This window comes from Urocitellus parryii, chromosome 12 (assembly GCF_045843805.1).
Source record: "Urocitellus parryii isolate mUroPar1 chromosome 12, mUroPar1.hap1, whole genome shotgun sequence".
Lineage (NCBI taxonomy): Eukaryota > Metazoa > Chordata > Mammalia > Rodentia > Sciuridae > Urocitellus > Urocitellus parryii.
The window spans coordinates 46,762,415-46,772,134 of record NC_135542.1 but is presented as its reverse complement, the minus strand read 5'-3'; the positions used below and the strand labels follow the sequence as shown (position 1 = coordinate 46,772,134).

Here is a 9,720-nt window from a genome sequence, read left to right as displayed (position 1 = left end):
ATTCACATCCATGGTGGTGGACTATGGAAAGCCTGTGGTGGTTTAGACTCCTCACCTTAAAAGTGGAATTTATGGGAGGACCCTCAGACCCAGATGTATAGCAGAGATCCACACATGAACAAACCCCATTTGAACCTCAAGAATACGTCAACACATAAAATAGGGGAGAGAAAAAACCCAAACTAGCAAACATGCCCCACATAAAAACAGCTAGCAGGGGACCTCAGAATTTACAATAATTCTGAGACAACATCAAGAGAGTCATTGGCCTAAATGAACATAGAGATATAGGCTAAAGGCATTAAGAACCTCTTCAGTGAAATAAAAGCAGAAAACGTTCCTAACATTAGAAGTGAGATAAGACATCCGCATACAGGATGTATGTATCCAACAATAAATAGACAAGATCAAAAAAGAACCTCTCTAAGATACGTTAGAATCAAAATTTCCAACATAGAAAATAAGGAAAGAATATTAAAAGTTGCAAGAGAAAAATGTCAGGTCATGTTTAGAGATAAAGGAATAGGCTCACTCTAGTAGGGCCTCCTGGAATGAGATATTCCAAGATCTAAAAGAAAACAACTGCCAGACAAGATTGCTATATCCCAAAAAGAAGTTATGTGATGTTGAGAGCCACAGCCGAGTCAGAATGACGCATGGCATTTTTGCCAGAAGTAGTGGTTGAGAGGTGACGCCAGCGAGCCACTAAGATGAGTTCTCGCGGAGTTCCCTTTGAGTTCCCCTTGAGTTCCGGTTGAGATTCCTGAAGAGTTCGCATTGGTTGGGGAAGTGCTGGAAGAGGGATTTTCCGGTTGGTGATTATTGGAGGAGCCCCGTGGGTGGCGTTCAGGAGAGTTCCCGGGGAGCGTGTGTGAAGTGTGCTGGTGGAGTTCAGAAATAAAGTTTGTTCCTGCTTCAGTGGCTCGTGATTTGTGCCCAGCCAGACGGCGGCAATGTTTCAGAATTGATGTGGAAATAAAACATTTCCAGGATGAGGATAACGGAAAATAAATTTGTGTGGGGTGGGGATACAGGTCTGGGGATTGAAACAGGGGCCTTGCACATGCAAGGCAAGCACTCTACCAACTGAGCTATAGATACCCAGCCCAAGGAAAACCTTCTTGTCCACTAAGCAAGCACTACAAAGAATGAAGATATACTACACATAGAACAACTACATACTGGTAAAAGGCACAATCTAACAAGAAGATAAAATGATTGTAAATATTTATGCCCCAAATGTCAATGCATCTAATTACATGAAAAATAAATACTTCTTTTTAAAATTTATTTTAGTTAGGTATATGTGATAGCAAAATGCATTTTTATTCATTGTACACAACTGCGGCACAACTTTTCATTTCTCTGGTGTACACGATATAGTGTCACACCCTATATGCAGTCTTACAGGTAATCATGTCCATCTCATTCTACCATCTTTCCTGCACCCCTGCACCCTCCCCTTTGCAGGTTGTATAAGTCTAGAAATTTGCCAGTGTCGCCTAGATTTTCCAGTTATTGGAGTATAAATTTTCAAAATCGTTTGTAATGATCCTCTGGATTTCAGAATTATCTGTGGTGCTAGCTCCTTTTCAGCTCTAATTTTGTTAATTTGGTTCTTTTTAATCTTTCTTTTGGTTAGTTCAGCTGGGTTTTTAGCTTTTTTTTTTTTTTAGAGAACCAATTCTTTGTTTTATCGATGCTTTGTATATTTTTTTTATTCTCAATTTTATTGGTTTCGACTGTGACATTATTTTCAATTTTCTATTGACATTGGAATTAGTTTGCTCTTTTTTTCCCCTAAGAATTTGAGGTGGAACTTTATATTATTTGGAAACTTTTTTTAAAAATGTAGGCAATAAATGTTAAATGCAGTTGAAGGCATACAATGGCACTTTGTTCTTTTTATGCTAGATTGTCTTTGAAAAGTATTAAATTGTAATAGACTTAACAAAAAACAAAAAGACTTACTGAATATCCAAAAAGCTCCTTAGTGTTTGAAAATAAATGCTTAGACAAAAGACAATGTATTTTATATCAAACAAAAGAGCCCTGTAATGTAGCACTCTGTAAAAATAAACAAGACAAGAAGCTGGTATAGGGTTTATTGACAGAGGCGGAGCGTCTTCAGGCAGGTAAGTAAGGAGGCAGTGGTTCCTTCTCAGGCATCTTCACTGCCATTTCATTTAGTAGGTTGGCAAAACAAAACATACTGTGGAGGTGCTTCAAAGGCAGGGTACACGGCAATCTCTGGCACGTTTCTGTTGTTGATATATTTGTAGCAGTTCCAAACACAGTTAATTAGATAAGCCTTAAAAATGATAAATACCACAAAGAACACAAGAGCAATGAATAGCAGGCAGCTGGAGTCCAATGCCAGGAGGTCAACTTTGTAGGGAAAATCAGGTAATTGATCCAGATATTCTTTGATTCTTGGCAAATAAGTGAGAGAACTGATAGCAACCAGACAACTGAGAACTAAGTCAAAAAGCTGGGAACAGAAGAATGGAATCAGCCAACCCAGCTGATAAGAAATTGCTCCATATACTAGCATTGAACTAACGATAAACATAACAACAGAGATGGCAGAAAGGACACAGGCATCATCGGCAGTCCTCTCAGATGAGTAGTAGTTACCAGTGACTTCACACTGAATGTTGACAGCTGGCATTGAGTTTGGATGAGTCAACTCTACAGTCAGTGAAATTGCCATCCACACGTTTATTACCATGTGCCAGGTCCCCAGGATGGTCGTCCCGGTGCAGACATGGCAACAGAGGCAGCACCGGGTGCTGTAGAACCGGTCGAAGAAAAGCTCAGACAGATCCTCCGCTGAGTTCTACACCACTGTTAAAGTAGAGCTAACACCAGTCTTCTTCAAATTATTCCATGAAATTGAAAGGAAGGGAACACTCCTCAATACATTCTGTGAAGCCAGTATAACCCTGATACCAAAACCAGACATAGACACATCAAGGAAAGAAAGCTAAAAATCAATATTCCTGATAAACACAAATACAAAATCCATAATAAAATATTAGAAAAATTTATTCAAAACACATCAAGAAGATACATATTTACCCAGATATGCAAGGTTTGTTCAACATATGCAAATGAATAAATATAATTACCACATAAATAGAATTAAGAAGGAGAATCACATGATCATCTCAATAGATGCAGAAAAGGCCCTTGATAAAATCCAGCACACACTCATGTTAAAATAAAATGGAGAAATGAAAGAAGGAAGAACTTATCTCAACATTATAAGGGCTATATATGATAAACCAAAGCCAACGTCATACTGAATAGAGAAAGCACATGGAAGCATTTCCTATAATCTTAGGAACAAGGATATCCACTCTCATCCCTCCTACTTAATATAGTTCTTCTACATTCTATAGTTCTTTCAATCAGGCAAGAGAAAGGAAACTAAGGGATACAAATAGGAAAAGAATAAGTCAAATTATCTGATTGCTGATGACATGATCCTATATCTAGAAGAACCAAAGAACTCCATCAGAAGACTTTTAAGTTGATAAACAAATTCAGAAAAGTAGCAGGATACAAGATCAATATTCAAAAATAAATAGCTTTTCTATACTCCAATAATCTCCAAGAAAGAAATCAAAAAACTATCTCATTCACAATAACCTCAAAAAATAAATAAAACACTTGGAATTAATCTAAACAAGGAGATGAAAGACCTCTACAATGAAAACTACAGAACATTGGAGAAAGAAATGAAAAGACAGCCTTAGAAGATGGAAATAACTTCCTATGTTCATAAATAGGTAGAATTAATATTGTCAAAATGGCTATATTACCAAAAGCATTATACAAATTCAATGCAGTCCACATGCAAATATGGCGTTCTTCAACAATTAGAAAAAACAGTCCTAAAATTTATTTGGAAGAATAAAATACTTAGAATAGCCAAAGTGATACTGAGAAAGCAGAGCAATGCTGGAGAGATCACAATTCCTGATCTCAAATTATACCTCAGAGATGGAACAACAAAAAGAGCATGGTTATTGGCACTGAAAAAGACATGAAAGAAGAGCAATGAAATAAAACATAAAATAGAGAGACAAACCCTTATAGAAACAGTCATCTGGTACTTGACAAAGGTGTGCAAAACATGTTGGAGAAAAGACAGCCTTTTAAACATATCCATATGTAAAAGAATAAAAATTGATTTTTCACCCTATATAAAAGTAAACTTGAAGTGGATCAAAGTCTTAGAAATTAAATGAGAAATTTTGCAACTTCAAGAAGAAAACATAGGTTTAACATTCAAAAAATTGATGCAAGCACTATGTTCCTCAACAAAAACCATAAAGTTCAAGAAATAAAAATAAGAATCAATAAGTATAACAGCATCAAATTAAAAACCCTCTGCACAGCTAAGGAAATGATTAAGATCATGAAGAAAGCCTACAGAATAGGATAAAATCTTTGCCGGCTACCGATATTACATACATAAAGAACTTAAAATACATAAAGAACTTACAAAGCTTAACACTAATGACAAACCGTAAATAAATGATAAAAAAAACTAAAAATTTTCCAAAAAACAAAACACAGACAGCCAACAAATAAATGGAAAAAAATGAGCAATATATTTAACAATTAGGGAAATGCAAATCAAAACTACAGTGCAATTTTATCTCACTCCAGTTAGAATGGCAATTATTAAGAATACAAATAAAGCCTGATGAGGATGTGGTGGAAAAATACACTTACACATTTTTGATGGGACTGTAAATTAGTAAAATTACTCTGGAAATTCCTCAATAAACTAGGAATGGAACCACCATATGACTCAACTATCCCACTCCTTGGTATTTGTCTAAAAGAACTGAAATCAGCATACCACAGTAATGAAGGCACATCAATGTTTATTGCAACACAAGTCATAATATAGCCAAGAATAGTGCTCATCAACAGAAGAATGGAAAATAAAAAAAGATATAGATAGATAGATAGATAGATACACACACACACAATGAAATTAATTTATTCAGTCATAAAGAAGAATGAAAGGATGTTATTTTCTGGTAGGTGGATGGAACTGAGAACATCACGCTAAGTGAAATAAGCTAGATTCAGAAAATCAAGGCTTCAAAGTTTATGTGGAGACTAGAGCCAAATAAGGGGGGGTTAAAGGGGGTCAGATATAAAGATAAAGGAAAATCAGTAGTGTAGAAGAAAGAGATTGAGGGGGAGGAAGAAGGGACAGGAAGGGGGGAAGAAACGCAGAATGAACTTAAAAATTAAGCTATGTGCATATATAAATATATCACAGTGAACACCACCTTTATATATATATATCACCAATTAAAAATAAGTAAAGAGGGGTTGGGGTTGTAGCTCATCAGCAGAGCACTTGCCTCACATGTGTGAGGCACTGGATTTGATCCTTAGCACCACATGAAAATAAATAAACAAAATAAAGGTACTGTGTCCATCTACAACTAAAAAATTTTTTTAAAAAAATAAGTAAATGAGTGGAATGAAGAGCTACATAGTAAAAGAAGAATGGGAGAGGGAGGAGGGGAGAGGGAGGAGGGGAGAGGGAGGAGGGGAGAGGGAGGAGGGGAGAGGAAGGAGGGGAGAGGAAGGAGGGGAGAGAAAGGGTGACACTGGGGACTGAAATGGAGTAAATTCAATTCCTTGGATGTATGATTTTGTCAAAATGAACCAAACTATTATGAATAACTACAATGCACTAATAAAAGCATAAAAAATAAACATTATACCAGTTTGAATCAATTAAATTATTGAAGCTTTATCTGTTTGCCCACCTCACTGCCATGGATGAGTGGAGACTGAACATTCTTTTCATATGTGTAATGACTCATATAAATCAGATGAAAGAAGATGCATCTCATGCCACCTTTTAATGTCTTACCACAATTTGCTGACTCCAATAAGATATTCAATAATATGAAACTTATGATGTAATAAAAATATTTCAATAATAATTTTTATTGATGAAAACACCTATTGAAACAAAAAAATCTAAACTTTAAAAGATAAAATCCAAAAAGCACAAAAAAGAACAGCAACAGAAGTGATTACAAATTGGTTGATACTTATCGCAAAGGTCTGATATGGAGAGATTTGGCAGGAGATGATTGTGGAGAGTCATAAGTTCTCCCATTTCTTAAGAGGATTCTCTTCCTCTCTTTGTTCTCTTTTCCTCTTCTAGGAAGGTAACAATGTTAGCCAAGCTGTTTTGAAAACAGAATCCTGGTGGTAGCTGACAACCATTGTCTTAAATCTGCAATAGCATTTCCAGGGATATACCACATGATAGTCTTATTTTTATATAGGAAGAGTGAGTGGATGGAGTTTTTAAAAAGTGTCAGAATTTACTGATTTTCTGTGTAGAGAAGTTAAAGCAATGACCCCGTCCAACCACAAATGCCTAGGTAATTACCACTCCACTACTCAGTAGAAGAAAGGAAGTTTATTCTATAGAGCAGGAGTTCTGAAATGATGATCTGATTATACTTACTGTGCCCCTGGATCCTTTAAGGGAGGCTGTGAGGGAAAAAACTACTTTGATAATAATAATGTCACCTGCCTTTTGCATGCTCAGTCTTTCATGAGCATAGTGGAATTTCAGGGGCTAAAAAACATGTGTTATAGGAAAGACAAAAATGCAAAGCAGATATGAAAATCCACTTTTCTTCTACTAACTGGACATTAAGAAGATTTACAAAAATTTAAAACAATGCCTCTCTCCTCAATATTTTGCTTTATAAATTTTTATAAATGTGTCAATCATGTAAAAACTAATTGAATTGTTGCTAATTTACAATAAGTGAACAAATATTTTATATTATTTGCTTTATTTTCTAACATGGAAGCATTCACATGGAAAATTCACATAAATAAAAGTTATTTTGGAGCCCCAACAATATGCAAGATTACAAAGGGAACTTCAGATCAAAATGTCTTAGAAAAATTATACCAGAAATATGTCAGAGTTCCAATTTAGTGATGTCAAGCACAACAGGGCAGTGTAGTGCACTATACTAAAACAAAATAAAATTCTACATGCAATGAATAATGAGTTTGAACCTGTTTCCTAATTCAACTTCTCCCAGATTGGTAGTCTGGTTTATATCCACCATGCAGAAAATGAGAGCACTGTAAGCAGAAGAAATGACTGAAGTTAAACCAATACAACAAAATGCTTTGTCTCTGTACATTTATCTCTCAGCTCCTAAATGGAGACATTCTATCCATTGTTTGAGTCCTTTCACCAATTAATATAAATGGACAAAAAAGATATTTAAGGAAAATATTTAATATGAAAGAAGAAAAATAGCAGTGCGAAATGCATATACAACTTCAAGAAAAAGATTTTTTTGCATTACTGAAATTTAAAAGAAGCTATAAAACATAATCAGAGTGATATAAAAGACTGTCAGATGAATATGTGGCATCCCTGAGTCCAAGGGATCAATCTCACATGCATTTTGATGGTTCAGAATCTACATATAAAGTGTGTTCTATGTGACTGAGAGAAAAGCCTCTCATATGTTTGCTTGTTCTTTTTTTTTTCTCCTGCTATACTACACCTTTATCTTTATTAAAGTACTGTATTCTTTATATACTGATAGGGTCTTTTGAGGACTTTCAATTATCTGATACTGAGTAATTGCTACAATATATGAAATCAAACAGACAGGAATGATTTAACAGCTTCCTAGCCAGTTGAATAAAATGTAAGCATAACAGTGCCCTGCCTTAATGTTCAGATGACCACAATCTCCTTAATATATATACAGCAATAGTGCTCTAGGTGTGGTCCCCAGATCAACATCAGCAGCATCACTTATGAATTGAGAAAAATTTAAATTCTTAGGCCTACTCCAGAGATACTAAATCAGAAGCTGACAGGGGAACCCAGAAATCTGTTTTAACAAGTCCTCCAGAGATCTGATCCACCCCAGTATGATAACCTGTTATAGAGAAGAAATCCACAGCCATGGGGAGAGAGGAGTGCAAGTATATTTATTACATGTGAACTGCCATTCTTTATGTCTCCCAGGAGGATCAAGAGAACACCCCCTTCAACATAGATTTGAGAAATATATCAGTAAAAGCTCTGTGTTGTCTATTAGATGCATGCCAGGAATAATAGTGAAAAATGATGCACTTTAAATGGAATCACTGTAATCATTAATAATGATGGAATTACAGAGTGGTAGAAACCAAGAAAAAGCATTTAACTACTACTGACAAGTCATATGTGACTACTATAATGGGAAATAAGATGAGAGCAACAATTAAAATGTTTTAACCCACATAGATCTGCAGCAAAGGTTAATCAATCACAATATTTCAGAACTGAAATATAGAGCAGTCTACTAAAGTTTTACTTGATCAACATAAGCAAAAACTGTCTGATGAATAGCAATCTAACTTAATCACTACAAGAAAGTCATCGCCCTCATTCAGACCCCAAAACTAAAAGAGTCCACAAACTCAGAAGATCACACTAGATTCACTTTTGAAAAGAAAAGCCCTGCTACACTTCCAAAAGTTTGTGCATAATGTATTACTCCTAGTTTCCTCCAAAAGACTTAAAACGTCAGGATGTCTATGCATTGGGGAAAAAATACCAAGACCACTTGACTGTGGACTATGAAGTTAAAACATAAACTGAGCTAACCATTACAAAATGAGTATTTAACTCACAAATCATAGTTGTAAAAGTACAACAGTGTTCTATAAAGTAGAAATACTATTTGTAACAACAGGCAGGACCAAACATCCTGCAAGAGTGTACATTTATACACAAATGGCTCAGCTCCCACAGCAGCCACTGCTATTTTCCCTTTCTTGATATATGGTCTCATGAGGATTTCCTGTGATCTCTATGGAATGGTTCTATTTTAGTCAGTTTTATATCACCATGACCAAGATACCTAACCAGAACAACTTAGGAGAGGAATAATTCATTTGGAGCTCAAGGTTTGAGAGGTCTCATTTCACAAATGGACTCCATTGCTCTGGGCTCAAGGTAAGGCAGCACATCATTCGGGAAGAGCCCAGCAGAGGAAAGCTGCTCAGCTTATGGTGGGGTTAAGAAGTAGTGGGGTGAGCACAGGAAGAATAATCCTTCTAGGGCATGCCCCCTATGACCCACTTTCTCCAATTATACCCCATCTGCCGGCAGTTACCCCCAAGTTGGTCCATTCAAACTAGGGTGGACTGATTATGTTACAGCTCTCATAATCCAGTCTCTTCACTTCTCAATAGTTCTGCATTAATGGGAGTTTTGGAGGACACTTCATATCCAAACAGTAACAGGTCCCCAGACCAGCATCATCGGATCATCACCTAGAGACTGATAAAAATAACCAGGGATTGAGAAATAGAATGTTCAGGTCTGGCTTAGAAATGACTCTAAAAAATGAATTAAAATGACCTAAGAAATGAATGTCTGTAGTATTATAGCTTAAGTCAGGGATATTCTTTTGGTAGTTAAGGGAAATTCTCAATCACCAAGAGAAAAAATGTATACTTCCTGTTTCTACAACTGTGAATTTTGTTGGTTTAAAGTTCTTAGAATATTCCCATCAGAAAACCCAACAAAAGCACTAGGGAACTGAAAGCTCAGGTTAGTCCGTGCCACTTTAGAATCTTAATGCCACTGAACTAATAGGTAAAGAATAGAGGCTGAAGTGCTGGGAAATC

At 35.9% G+C, this 9,720-nt stretch overlaps 1 pseudogene; it reads right to left on the bottom strand.

Annotated features, from left to right (window-relative positions):
• Positions 1–2,127: 2,127 nt before the first annotated feature.
• LOC113179466 (lysosomal-associated transmembrane protein 4A pseudogene) lies at positions 2,128–4,114 on the bottom strand (annotated as a pseudogene).
• Positions 4,115–9,720: the final 5,606 nt, after the last annotated feature.